We start from the raw sequence: 13,592 nt of genomic DNA, 5'->3' as shown, positions 1-13,592 counted from the left end.
TGAGGTGACACTGTGTTCTAATGAAGCGATGCATGAGCAGGAGGGAACTCTGAGCTGGAGACTCGTGACTAGCTAAGATCATCTCATAGTTGAGGTCATGGGTGAGACCCCTGGGGAGAGCATGAGTGTGAGGAGGAAAGAGAAGACGTTGGAAGGAAATCCACTGAATGCAGACTGTCAGGAGCCCAAGATCAATAAAGAGAAGTCAAAGATGAGCCAGCCAGAGATGTAGGGGACTCTGATATTGTCCAGTGGTCGCCTGACATACAGCTCCTGAAACACTGGAATCTCCACAGTGAGGGTGTTTTATCTTTATTTTTATTTTTATTTTTCAGTACTAGGGATTGAAACCAGGGGTGCTCTATTACTAAGCTGAATCCCCAGCCCCTTTTATTTTTGAGACAGGGTCTCTCTAAATTGCTGAGACAATCTGCCTCAGACTCCTTAGTTGATGGGATTACAGCCCTGTGCCCCTTAGTGTTTTCTGTATACTAATAAGAAGATGAAGATAGGATTAGATAGTTTAGGGTGGGGACTGGTGACAGAAAAGGACAAGAGACATTAGATGGTTGGAATTTTTAATTTCCCTTTCCATCCCCAGGGATGCTAATGGTTAAACTGATCACCAAAGACCAAGCATTCAATCAATCAATCACGTCTACATAATGTAATAAAGCTTCCATAAAAAGCCAAGGATTGGCTGGGCGTTGCAGCTCTGGAGGCTGAGGCAGGAAGATTGCGAGTTTAAAGCCAGTCTCAGCAAAAGCAAGGTGCTAAGCAACTCAGTGACACCTTGTCTCCAAGTAAAATACAGAATAGGGCTGGGGATGTGGCTCAGTGGTTGCATGCCTCTGAGTTCAATCCCTGTTTCTCCCCTCCCCACAAAACAAAAACAAAAACGCCCACAACAATCGAGTTCTGGGAGATGGTGGAGAGCCAAGCATACGGAGATTCTTGGAAGAGTTTTCTTACCTTGCCACATAACCTGGTCCTATGAATCTCTTCTTCTGCATTCTTTGTAATATTCACTAAAATAAACTGGCAGCTGCATTCTTTGGAATATCCACTAAAATAAATTAGCTAATGTAAATAAATTGTTTCTCTGACTTTTGTGAATTAGTGAAACCTAAGTACAGGGTAGCAGGAATTCCAGTCTATAGCAGGTGTAAGTTTTAACCTATGGCACTATTACTTGTGATGAGCGTCTGAAGCGGGGGCAGTCTTGTGGAACTGAGCTGTCAGCTTGTGGGATCTGATGCTATCTCCAGGGTGATTGGAGTTCTACTAAGTAGAACTGGAAGAGGCTCAGCTGGTGTCCGCTGCAGAATGGACTGATTGGTTGTTGGTGGGGAGAAATAGGAGCCTTCTGTGTGAATCGTTGAGTGAGAGAACAGAAAAACATTTTCCCTCCTTTATATTTAGAGACAGACTTTCATTCAGAAAGATGAGAGCGTTTTAAGATAAAGAGTAGTTGTGAATTGTGCTGCTTTTTTTTTTTTTTTTTTTTTTTTGCACTACTGGGAGTTGAACCCAGGGCCTGGCACATGCTAGGAAAGTGTTCTACCTCTGAGCTACATCTCCAGCTCTTGTTATGGTGTCAATTACTATAAAAAGACTTCAAAGGGTGAGTGTCCATGGAATCAACTTGTAGAAGATCATGGATGAATTCATAAAGCAGTTTTTCTGTGGTGAAGGGTGGGGATGAGTCTGACTGCCATGTTTAGTATATGGATGCTGTGGAAATGAAAGTTCCTTCTATCATTTATTTTATAAGCACAGTCATACATACCTTCATGATGGGATTTTTTTTTTTTTTTTGGTACTGGGGTTTGAACCCAGTGGTACTCTACTACTGAGCTACATCCCAGTCCTTTTTATTTTCTATTTTGAGACAAGGTCTCACTAAGTTCCCAGGTTGGCCTTGAACTTGCAATTCTTCTGTCTCAGGCTCCTGAGTTGTTGGGATTATGGGCATGTGCTACCACACCTGGAATGATGGCTTAAGTTTTAAGAAATGGCTGTCGGGTAATTTCATCATGCAAACATCACAGGATGTATTTAGGTCAGTCATTCAATGTGGCCTTTTGATGCAACCAAGAAGCATGGTAAACAGAACATATTTGAGGCTGCTGCATTATCATATATCAGTGTTCTATAGTAAACATTTTTATAAATAGAAGTATACTCCAAAATAATAATAAAAGTTTAATATAGTAAATACAGAATTAGTAATGTAGTTGTTTATTATCATTCTCAAATGTTATGTACTATTCCTCACTGTATGCTCTATACATTTGTACCATTGGCAGTGCATTAGGTTTGTCTATACTGGCATCACCATGAACATGCATTCATTGAGCTACCACATTATCATGGTTATGATGTCAATTGGTGATAGGAATTTTTCAGCTGCATTTAAATATTATGGGTCCACTGTGGTATATGTGGTTCGTCATTAACTGAAATGCTGTTACTAGTTACAGAGCTGTGTGAAGATGAGGTATAGAGCACAATGAAGCGGAAGGGAGGAGACTGGAAAGTTGCTGGTAACCAGAGGCTAAGCATATGAGGGGAAAGAGCGAGAGCTAGATGCTGCAGCAATGGGAATGGGAAAGGCTAATGGGACAACCATGGTCTTGGGAACCCAAGAGCAGAAATAGTCTCTTCTAAAGGCAAAGAGTTCCCATCCTGGAGTAGTGATGGAGGCCTCCCCTGCCACCCAGCAGTGGGATGCCTGGAAACAGGAGAGGGCATCAGAGCATTACCCTGAGGGTTCAGGTGAGGAGTTCCATTGGTTCTCCAAAGCATCTCTGCTTTTGGAGTCTATGTGGCATGCCATTCTCATGACGTATGTTAGGGCAAGTGGCCCTGCCAGCTGCAGCAAGAAGAATGTGAGTGCCTAGTTATTTGGGATTATAAGGATCTGCAGGGATTTTTTTTAGTTCTCGGTGGACACAACATCTTTGTTTGTACGTGGTGCTGAGGATCTAACCCGGGCCACACGCATGCCAGGCGAGCATGCTACCGCTTGAGCCACATCCCCATCCCAGCTGGTAACTTCTTAAAAAAATTAAATTAAATTAAAAATTAAAAAAATTAAAAAGCACCTTCTAGGGGTTAGGGTTGTGGCTCAGAGGAAAAATGCTCATCTAGCATGTGTGAGGCACATCCTCAGCACCACATATAAACTAAATAAAGGTATTATGTCCACGTGTAACTAAAGAATTTTCTTTTTCTTTTTCTTTTTTTAAAGAGGGAGAGAGAGAGAGAGAGAGAGAGAGAGAGAGAGAGAGAGAGAGAGAGAGAAAATTTTTAAATATCCATCTTTTAGTTTTTGGCGGACACAACATCTTTGTTTGTATGTGGTGCCGAGGATCGAACCCGGGCCGCACGCTTGCCAGGCGAGCGCGCTACCGCTTGAGACACATCCCCAGCTCAAGAATTTTCTTTTTTAAAAACACCTTCTATGACAAAAAAATTCTTTAAAATCTTTTTTAAATAAATAAAATAAAGCAAAGGAGCCACGCATGTGTAATCCAGCTACTCAGGAAGCCAAGGTACTTCAGGCCAAGGCCAGAAGTGAGCTATGCCAACCAGGTACCTGCATTACATACCAGTAATGGGGATGTAACTCAGTGATAGACCACCCTGGGCGGGTTCAATCTGCAATATATTAATTAATTGATTGATTGATTGATTGATCGGTTTCATTTCACCTTAGACAAAATTATAAGAAACTAAGTCCCAAGTCACAGTGACATTATTCAGAAACTGAAAATTGTGAATCTTTGGTCTCCAATGACTTTTTTGTTGTTGTTTGTTTTATTACTGGGGATTGAATCAGGGCCACTTAATCACTGAACCATCACCAGCCCTTTTTAGTTTTCCTTCTGAGACAGAGTCTTGCTAATGTTGCTTAGGGCTGCATTTGAACTTAAAATCCTTCTGCCTCAGCCTCCAGAGCCTCTGAGATTACTGGCATGTACTACCACACGTGGCTATTTTTAAAAAGTGACTTTTTAAAAAAAATTACATTCCTACTCTGTCTGCATTCTAATTCATGATTTTCTGAAAATTAATTTACCATATTTTCTTTAATGTACCATATTTTCTTTCTTGGTTTCTGAGTATCCCTCATTTTGTTCTCCTTTATCACCAGTTTTTTTTTTCCTTTAACTATTTTTATTTTGCACTATAAAAAAAACAATAACAACCAGTAACATACCCCTTTTCTTCACATTCACATGGGTTTTAAGAAATTATTGCCTTTTCCCCTGGAGAAATAATCTACAGACAGAAAAGTAGTACCACACTGCAACAATCTGCAAATCCCAGAATTCAGTAGCTTGAAGACAATCCCCAGGGGCTGGGAGGAAAACAAGTGTCACAAGAAAGGAGACAGGAGCACACAGAAGGACAGCAAGCAGAGAAAGGACTGTTTTCAATGCCACTGACCCAGAAGACACAGCAGGTACCCTTTTTCTCCAGGCACCCACTGCCACCTCAAAGGGTGATTTTTGATCTATGGTCTGAAAACCCTTTTCAAATGACACCAGAGTTTTAAGAAAGTGGCAACGAGACTGGTTCAAGTATGATGAAGAATCATGCCAAAGTCCAAGGTCAGGAAAGAACCCACAGTGAAACCCAGAAGAGTCAACATCCTGCAACTTCAACCAAATGTTTCCGTTGGACCCAGAGGGCATCTCACAAACATTTCAGGGTTCAAATCAGCATATCCAGGGTGTCCCTACCAATCCGGCAGGGTAACTTTCCTGACTAGGCGGTGATCAGCTTATACCCGAAGCAACAGAGAGACTGAGACTGTCAAAGTTCAAAAAAATAATATGGAGATTGTGCTTCCTTTCAAATGAATTGGCTTCCTAACTAACTGCCTTTTCTCCTGGTCCAGCAACTTCTCTTTCTTGTTGCTGTAGGTGTTTATTGCCTATGCTTGAAATGAAAAGGCGAACTTTGAGGTGCAAGGACTAGGAGGTCCTGAGAGGGCAGGGGGTCTGGAAGTACAGTAGTCAGCACACACGGTGCTCTCATAATGGCTTGGCCTTCCTTCAGTCCCGAGAACCTGTCTGTGAGGTCAGTCTGAAGTTTGTCTGCAAACCTGATAACCGCTCAGTGTCTTACCGGGGCAGTGAGACAGAGAGAAGTCTTCAGTATTGCACAGGTGAAATGTCCACGAGTTTAAAAAGCAAAATCACAGTTGCTCTGGGGCTGGGCTGGCACCCCACCTCAGTCTTAGCAGGATGTGGCGGTGGCCACAGGGCCCCTGTGGAGCTCTGCAACGGTTGAGTGGGTGGGCACTGGAGCCAGCCCCAGAGGTAGGGAATGTGCAGTAGGTGCCCAGCACGTCAGGGCTCAGTGTCTGCAAATGGTCTATAAATGAGGAGCCTGCTGCCTCCCCTTGGCAGGAGAGAGGCTGCGAGGTTGGGCGTGGAAGGCAGGATCTCAGATTCATACTGCAGGAGCTGGCCCATGAAGCCGAAGTTGGGTGAGATCACAGTCCTCCGCTGCTTGATGTAATCGAAGGCCTCCTTCAGGGGAAACTGCTTGGTCTTCACGAGGTAAGCCATGCAGATGGTGGGCGACGGGGAAACCCCAGCCTCACAGTGGACCAGGACCTTGCCTCCCTTTTCCCTGACACAGTCAATGAAGTCTATTGCTTCTTGAAAGTGGGAGCTGATGTCGGCAGTGTGACTGTCTTCCACTGGGATCCATTTGTAGTGTAGGTGGGTCGTGCAGGCCTCCTAGGTCCGCCGGGAGACATTCAGCAGGGCTGTGATGTGCAGGTTGGCTAGGAACTCGCACTTGGATGCATGGTAGGCACTTCCAAGGCAGAGGAAGGGAAGGATTTCCACAGGGCTGCCCTGGTCATAAGCTGGCCTGTAGTTGATGCTTAGCACTAGTTTCCCACACTGGCTGATGAGGGCTCTCTCGCTTTCGATCTTGTGAAACGGATTTTACGTCTACACAACACTCAGGATATTCCGAATAGAAGGTCTCATATCCCCCTTTGAGGAAGTAGACCCGCGGGCCCGCGGGCAGGCAGGCCAGCAGCGAGTTGAGCACTACGCGTGCGGCGCTCTCCTCCCGCAGCTTCTGCCAGTGGCGGCTGCCCTGGCCCAGCACTACCACTGCCGCCGCCCCGCCGCCGCCTTCCTGCAGCAGCCGCGCGCGAGCCGCCTCGTCGGGCAGCACGTAGCGCGCAGACACCGCGCCGCCCCGGGCCCGCCGCAGCACCCCCGAGTTGAGGTTGACACTGAGCGAGCCGCGCACGCTCGAGGCGGCGAAGGCCAGGTAGGGCCTGCAGTCGAGCACCACGCAGCGCGCCGCCGCCTCCTTGCAGAGCATCTTGCGCAGCTGGCGCCCGTCGAGCGACGTGACCTTCATGCCTCCACTGCCCAGCGGCCCCGCGCCGAGCGCCCCGCCGGTGCCCACGGCCAGGGTCCCCGCGGGCTAGGCACGGGAGGGCCACTGCGGGGCTGAGGCCGGCCGAAGGAGCCCAGCGCCGGAGGGGGGCCGCTCAGTACTCTTTCCTGCCCCGCACGCTCGGCACCCGGCCCGGCCACTTGCTGCCCCAGAAGCCCCATTATCACCAGTTTTGACTTCACTGCTTACCCTTTAAAATGTAGAATTCTGGAGTTCCTCTAGTTCTCTTTCTCCTGTCTACATAATTACTCTTTAGGCAACTTATCAACAACAAAATGTGGCATATCACATATATAATAAATTATTCATGATCCTTTATCTCCTGTCACACCCTTTCTTCCAGGAACTAGCAAATTGGCCAAGTAGGAGGTCCCCAAGACATTAAAACTCTACAGGTTCCAGTGCAAATTCAGCATCTCATTCTTCCCAACTTGCTTTTTAGAATAGATTCTCAAATTAATGATTTTGAAACACTTTCCCTTTTATCAATCCCACATACCTGGCAGCATCTTGAAGTTCCTGACAAGCTTCTCCTGGAGGGTGCTCTTCACCAACCACATTTTTTTAAGTTGCTTAGGCTGGCCAGGAACTTGAGATCCTCCTACCTTAGCCTTCCAAGTATCTGGGATTACAGGCATGTACCACCATGCCTGGCCTCACAACTTTTTTAAAAAAAACATACTTTAAAAAGAAAAAAATAATAATAATTTGGGGCTGGGGATATAGCTCGGTTGGTAGAGTGCCTGGCCCTGGGTTCAATCCCCAGCACGGAGGAGGAGGAGGAGGAGGAGGAAGAGGAGGAGGAGGAGGAGGAGGAGGAATCTGGCCAGAGTGTGGTGGACCCTGCCTATAATCCCAGCCATGGAGAAAGCAGATCGGGAAGACTGCAAGTTTGAGGCTAGCCTCAACAATTTAGGAAGACTCTGTCTCAAAATAAAAATAAATAAATAAAAGGACTAGGGATATAGATCAGTGGTAAAGTGCCCCTAGGTTCAATGCCAAGTACCAAAAATAAAAATAAAAAAAGAACTGGGCTGGTTGTGGTGGTATAGGCCTGTAATCCCAGGGATTCTGGAAGACTGAGGCAGAAGTGTAGCAGGTTTGAGGCCAGCCTCAGCAATTTATCAAGGCCCTAAGCAACTCAGTGAGACTCTGTCTCAACATAAAAATAAAAAGGACTGGAGATGTGGCTCAGCAGTAAAACACCTCGGGGGTTCAATCCCCAGGACCAAAATAACAATATTTATAATAATAATATAGACTGAATGAGCTGACTCCAAATATTTTTTTTAAGATTTTAACAATGTTTATTGTTTATTTCTATCTCCACAGAACCATTTCCCACACACACAATGAAGACGTTACTCGTTACTCGGAAAGGGTCACCAAGTGGAGTGTGCATTCTGAAATCCTAGATGTCCAATTCCCTCATTTTGTGGTTTAGGTGGGGGTATGGTCTAGGCAGAACTGAACAATGCAGAAGGAAGTGGGACCTAGGCATACCCATAAAGGTGACCATAGCGTAAGGGTTAGTTGGCAGACTGGAAGGCAATTCTCCCAGTAAAGTCACTTTTATCTCAATAGGAAGCTAGGAGTTGGTTGGCAGGGAGTGTTGTTGTGGGGTTTTTTACTTCCAAATTGCAGAGAGAAATGAGGGGAGTTCACCTAAATCGGACCATCTGTAGGATAAGTGGAAGCTGCTGTATGTGTTTTGAAAAACCAGCCTCTACCTCAGAGCAAAGCCTGTCCAAGGAAGGGACATGACCTTTGTCCTTGGAAAGACCCACAGAGCACCTGCTAAGTTGTTTATCTACAAATAACAGGAGAGATCTGCTGCGACAGGTGTCTCTGACTCAGTCGGGCTAGGTGGGGATCCATAGCAACCCCCTAGCAGCCACCAATCAGCATAAGACAGAGAAATATCTGAGATGCCAGATGACCCTCCCAGTCGTTTATGGTGGTTGATAACGTGTTGGGAAACCATGTAGTTCAGCATGTACACCCCTCTTGGCTTAAACCAATCAATTCAAATGAATCCCCCTCTTGTAGTAACCAATCACCCCTACCCAACTTGTTCCCGCCAGTGAATGTGCTAACCATGTTTTAGGATTGTTGTTTGATTTTCCCGCGTGTGTGATGATTTTCTAAGAGATGCTATGATGTATGTGGGGGTCCTTGCCTTCTCCAAAGAATGTATAAAACTGCTGCAAACCCTGGGCTCCGGTCCTCTCAGCGACACCAGTTGCTCTGTGTGCCCGGAGTACCGAGCTAGCAAGCAATAATCACCTCTTTGCTGTTTACATCAATCTTGGTCTCTGGTGGTCTTTTGGGGGTCCTGAATTGGAGCATAACAGTTTGTTGCCAAAGAGAGAAGATGAAGTAGGCATCATAGCTAAAAGATGTGTGTAGCCCTCAGTCCCAGTACCCCTTCTGCTCTCAAACAAGGACAAAAATGGAGGTGATCAGGGTCGATGCTATGAAAATTAGCAAGAAATCATTCCAGGGCCAGTTGATGAATGCTGTCTTGGCTTGCAGGCTACTCGTGTAAATAACAAAGAAGACAGCGGCAAGGAGCATCTCAATCATAGAGAGGCATTCCCTGATGTGAAGCCACTGAGTCGCATCAGAATCACCAGGCACAATAGAATCTCAGCAAACAATTCCCTTGCGGGTGCAGAGGACATACCAGCCTGGGGCCAAGATATACTGGGAATCCGCCACTCTGTGGGATGGAGTGCCTGTGAGCGCAGAGAATCCGCTCGCTGGCTCTCGGTTCGAGGACTCTGCCCCGAAAAATTATCTTTGATCAACACTATAAGAAAAGAGCAAGTTACAAATTTGAACAGCATGACCTCAGTTTTGTATGAGTACTCAGTAATACTCTGCGACTAAGGACTCCACGGCGCGGAAAAGACCTGGCAAGAGAGTGGAGCCAAGGACTAGGTTTTGTGAGTGTGGAAAGGGGATACCATAGGAAAAGAGAAGCAGGGTGCCGGGAGCTAGAGTATCCTGGTTGTAGGTGCTGGAAAGTCTAAAGAAATAGAGCGCCTTGCGTGTAGCCCATTCTACCCGACCCAACCTCCCGGGATTCTGTGAACAGAGGCTTCCCTGCGCAAGAAGCTATCTATTGCAGCCATCTCCGAGCCTTCGCTGCACCCAGGACTAGTCATTACGGAACTATTGGGGATGTGGAAGCCCTTCATAAGCTCTGGGGCGCGTTACTGAGGCCGGACCCTTCCCGTAGGGATCCCTGATCACAGAAGACTACATAGAGAAGATGGATCCACGACCTGTTCACTCAAGCACTCCTTATTTGCGCAGGATGAGTCTCCGCCTAGGGGCCGCCGCCCTCAACTTCACGCTGCGCGGATTGGGCGGCCCCGCCTCGCCTGCAGACCAATGAACGGCCAGGGGCGGGGCTCTGGAGGCTGCAGACTTTCCACTGCGGGGTCTCTTTCAGCACTTTTCTGTGTTTAGGTGAGCGGGTCTTTGGTTTCTAGTTTGAATTTCTGATTTAAACTTACTTCCGCGCGTCGACCCAGAAACCCAGAAACCTTGCAAGTGGTGTTCTGCCTGGAAACCAAACTGGACGAAATGGTGAGCAGAGGAGATGATGCTCCGTGAGACTATTTCCTCCATCGCCCAGCAGTATTCCGAGCCTCCACGCTCTCTCCCCGAATTGATCTTCAGGTTGTGGAGTCACCGAATTTCTCTTTGGTATCCAAGTTTTTCCGAACGTAGACCTCAACCTTGAGAGAGTCCTAACGATTGAGAAAGTGACCAAAATTCAGGGATAGGGTTGTAGCTCAGTGGGCGAGCGCTTGCCTAGCAGGTATGAGGCACTGGGTTCCATTCTCAGCACCACATATAAATAAAGAAAGAATGAAAACAAAGTCTGTGAGAGTTCTTCCTTCTGGTCAGTCCACATTAGGTCCTGGAATGGAGAAGAGAATGATTGGGGATCCGGAAGAAATGAATAAAGATTACAATCAAGAATCTAGATCCAAACTCGTGGAAGTCAGCTGCTTTACCTCTGAGCTAATTTCCCAATTCTCTTTCTTTTACAGGGTCTCACTAGGTAGCCCAGGCTGACTTTGAACTTGTGATACTTCTCCCTCCTTGAGTAACTATGATTACAGGCACTTACACATATAGCACAAAGCAAAACTATTTTTTGAGGCTTGCCCTTGTTATGTTGTGCAGGCTACTCTTTTTAAAATTAATTTATTTATTTAGTTTTCGGTGGACACAACATCTTTATTTGTCTGTGGTGCTGAGGATGGAACCCGGGCTGCATGCATGCTACCGCTTGAGCCACATCCCCAGCCCGTGCAGGCTACTGTTGAACTCTGGGCTCAAGAAATACTTCTACGATAGCTTCTGGAGTAGCTTAAACTACAGGCACAGGCCACTGACCCACTCACTGTTTTAAAGTTCTCTTTGGTGTTTGGGACTGTAGCTCAGTGGTAGAGCACTTGCTCAAGGTTCTGAGTTTGATCCTCAAAAATACACATGCCCATTTCACTTAAACAGCTTTCTTTCCCAAAATACTAAGAAAAAGAAAATAATGTTTTTATTGTCGGTGAGATGTCCTTTGGTTTTCTGTTATGCAGTCTCCTCACTGGAATGAGTCAATAAACCTGGTTGTGTCAGACTACAAGTCCCTAATAATCTTTAAGTTGACTTTTTAAGCTAGAATTACTTATTTTATTTGTGTTGGTTTTGGGGATTGAGCTCAGGCACTTTTCCTCTGAGATACATCCCCAGTACTCTTTTATGTTTTAACATGAAACAGGGTCTGGCTAAGTTGCTAAGGTTCTTGCTAAATTGCTGAGGTTGGCTATGAACTTGGGATCCTGCTGTCTCAGCTTCCCTGTCTCTGGGATTGTAGGCATGCATCACCCTGCCTAGCAAGGAGGTTCTATTGAGGTTTGTACAAGACCCTCAATGCAGTAGATGTAGATCAGGCCCCTCAACTTGTTAAAATGTGCTCATCAAATTCAAAAATTCTTTGTTTCTCTTGGATACAATTGCATGGGGGAGGTTGTCTTTCTGTATTTTATTACTTCTTTCTTTCTGTACAAACATGAGTGCTGGGAAATAAACCCAGGGCGTCATGAATACATCTATTCATGAGTTGCATCCCCATTATCAATTGGATGATCAGGGGGTGCTGGAGATGAAACCCAGGGCCTCCTGTATGTGGGGAAGAACTCAAATCTTAGAGATAAAGTGATTACAACTTTAAACCAGCCTTTATAGAAACTTTAAAGGCACATAATAGTTTCTATTGCAATCCTACTTGCTGAACATACAGTTCTGTGAAAACTATAAAGATGTGCTGGGGGTGTAGTTCAGTGATAGAGCACTTGCCAGGCATATACATAATCTGGGTTCCATCTGCAGCATAAAACAACAACAACAACAACACCGCGTCTGTGATCTCAGCTACTCATGAGGCTGAGGCAGGAGAATCACATGTTAGAAGCTAGCCTGGGCAATTTAGGGAGTCCCTATCTCAAAATAAATAATAAAAGCTCAGTGATAAGGTACCCTCTAGGTTCTATTCTCAGTACTACATTAACAAATAAATAAATGAAGCAGAACCTGGAACCTTTGTTTGTTTGTTTATAAGTACTAGGATTGAATCCAGAGGTTCAACTGAGTTACATCACCAGTCCTTTTATGTTTTATTTTAGTTCACAGCCTCTTTAAGTTTCCCAGGCTGACCCTGAATTTGTGAACCTCTTGCCTCAGCTCCCTGAGTAGCTGGAATGACAGACATGCACCACCACATCAGGCAAGATCTCTTTTAAACACACTCAAATAGATCTTATTATGTTTCCCTAAGCAACAGAATTGAATGTGTTTAATCATTATATGTTTATTTTAGGATATATCAAAGTTTTTCTTTTTCTTTTTTTCTTTCTTTCTTTCTTTTTTTTTTAAGTACTAGGGATTGAACCCAGGAGTGCTTTACCACTGAGCTATATCTCCAGCCCTTTTTAAATTTTTTCTTTTGAGACAGGGTCTCTCTAAATTGCTTAGGGCCTCCCTAAATTGCTGAGGCTAGTTTGGAACTGATGATTCTTCTGCTTCAGGCTCCCAAGTAGAGTTGCAGGTATTACAGGTATCAGATATGAGCTATCACACCTGGCTATACCAAAGCTTTTGTTAAAACATAAAACAAAACTTTTCAAGAAAGCACTGGGTATGGTGAGGCACACCTATAATCCCAGGCTGAAGCAGGAAGGTCACCAGGCAGCCTCAGCCCTGAGTTTTCTTTTTCTTTTTTTAAGAGAGAGAGAGAGAGAGAGAGAGAGAGAGAGAGAGAGAGAGAGAGAGAGAGATAGAGAGAGAGTTAGTTTGATACTCGAAGTTTGATACTCCTGCCTCAGTCTCTCCAGTGCCTGGGATAAACAGGCATGAGCCACCACGCCCAATTTGATACTATAGTTCTGAGGCAGAATTTCACCTTCTAGGAAATCTGTTTTTCCTTAAAACTCTTCAAGTGATTGAATGAAGCCCAGCTAGATTATTGAGGGTAATCTCCATTACATAAATTGATAGTACGTGTTAGTTACATCTACAAAATATCTTCATAGCAGGATTTTGATTAGTGTTTGATTAAATAACTGAGTTCTGTCCAGGCGCGATGGCACACTCACGTAATTCCAGCGATGTGGGGAAACTGAGGCAGGAATATGGCAAGTCCAACATCAGCAACTAAGTGAAATCCTAGCTCAAACTAAAAAGAAGTGGGAATGTAGCTCAGTGGTAAAGTGCCCCTGAGTTCGATCTCCAATACAAAAAAAGAAAAAAATGTGGGTGTGGCTTATTAAAATTAACATTAAAAAAAACATTTTCTTGAAAAGAAGTGCCCAGATGGCCAGGAATACGCTCCTCCTGCCTCAGCTTCTAGAGTACCTGAAGATCGTAGGCATGCGCCACCGGCCCAGTTGCGACTTGCCAAAATCACCTTGGAGCCGGGAAACATAGTCTTACTTAGTGGAGGCTGAAAACAGAAAAGGAAAGGTCTCCAGGCATTCCTGAAAAGCAACAGTAACCCTACCACAGAAGTCACTAACCCCGGAGGAGTTGCCTTTTTCTGAAAAAAAAGAAAAAAAAATCCTGAATAGAACAAAGGATTA

General features: G+C 45.2%; 1 pseudogene; it reads right to left on the bottom strand.

Annotated features, from left to right (window-relative positions):
* Positions 1 to 5,196: 5,196 nt before the first annotated feature.
* Positions 5,197 to 6,417, bottom strand: LOC144365881 (dual specificity protein phosphatase 5 pseudogene; annotated as a pseudogene).
* Between the last annotated feature and the right edge of the window lie 7,175 nt (positions 6,418 to 13,592).

This window comes from Ictidomys tridecemlineatus, chromosome 8 (assembly GCF_052094955.1).
Source record: "Ictidomys tridecemlineatus isolate mIctTri1 chromosome 8, mIctTri1.hap1, whole genome shotgun sequence".
NCBI classification, from domain to species: domain Eukaryota; kingdom Metazoa; phylum Chordata; class Mammalia; order Rodentia; family Sciuridae; genus Ictidomys; species Ictidomys tridecemlineatus.
The sequence above is the reverse complement of the archived record's forward strand: the minus strand, read 5'-3'. Positions and strand labels throughout refer to the sequence as shown.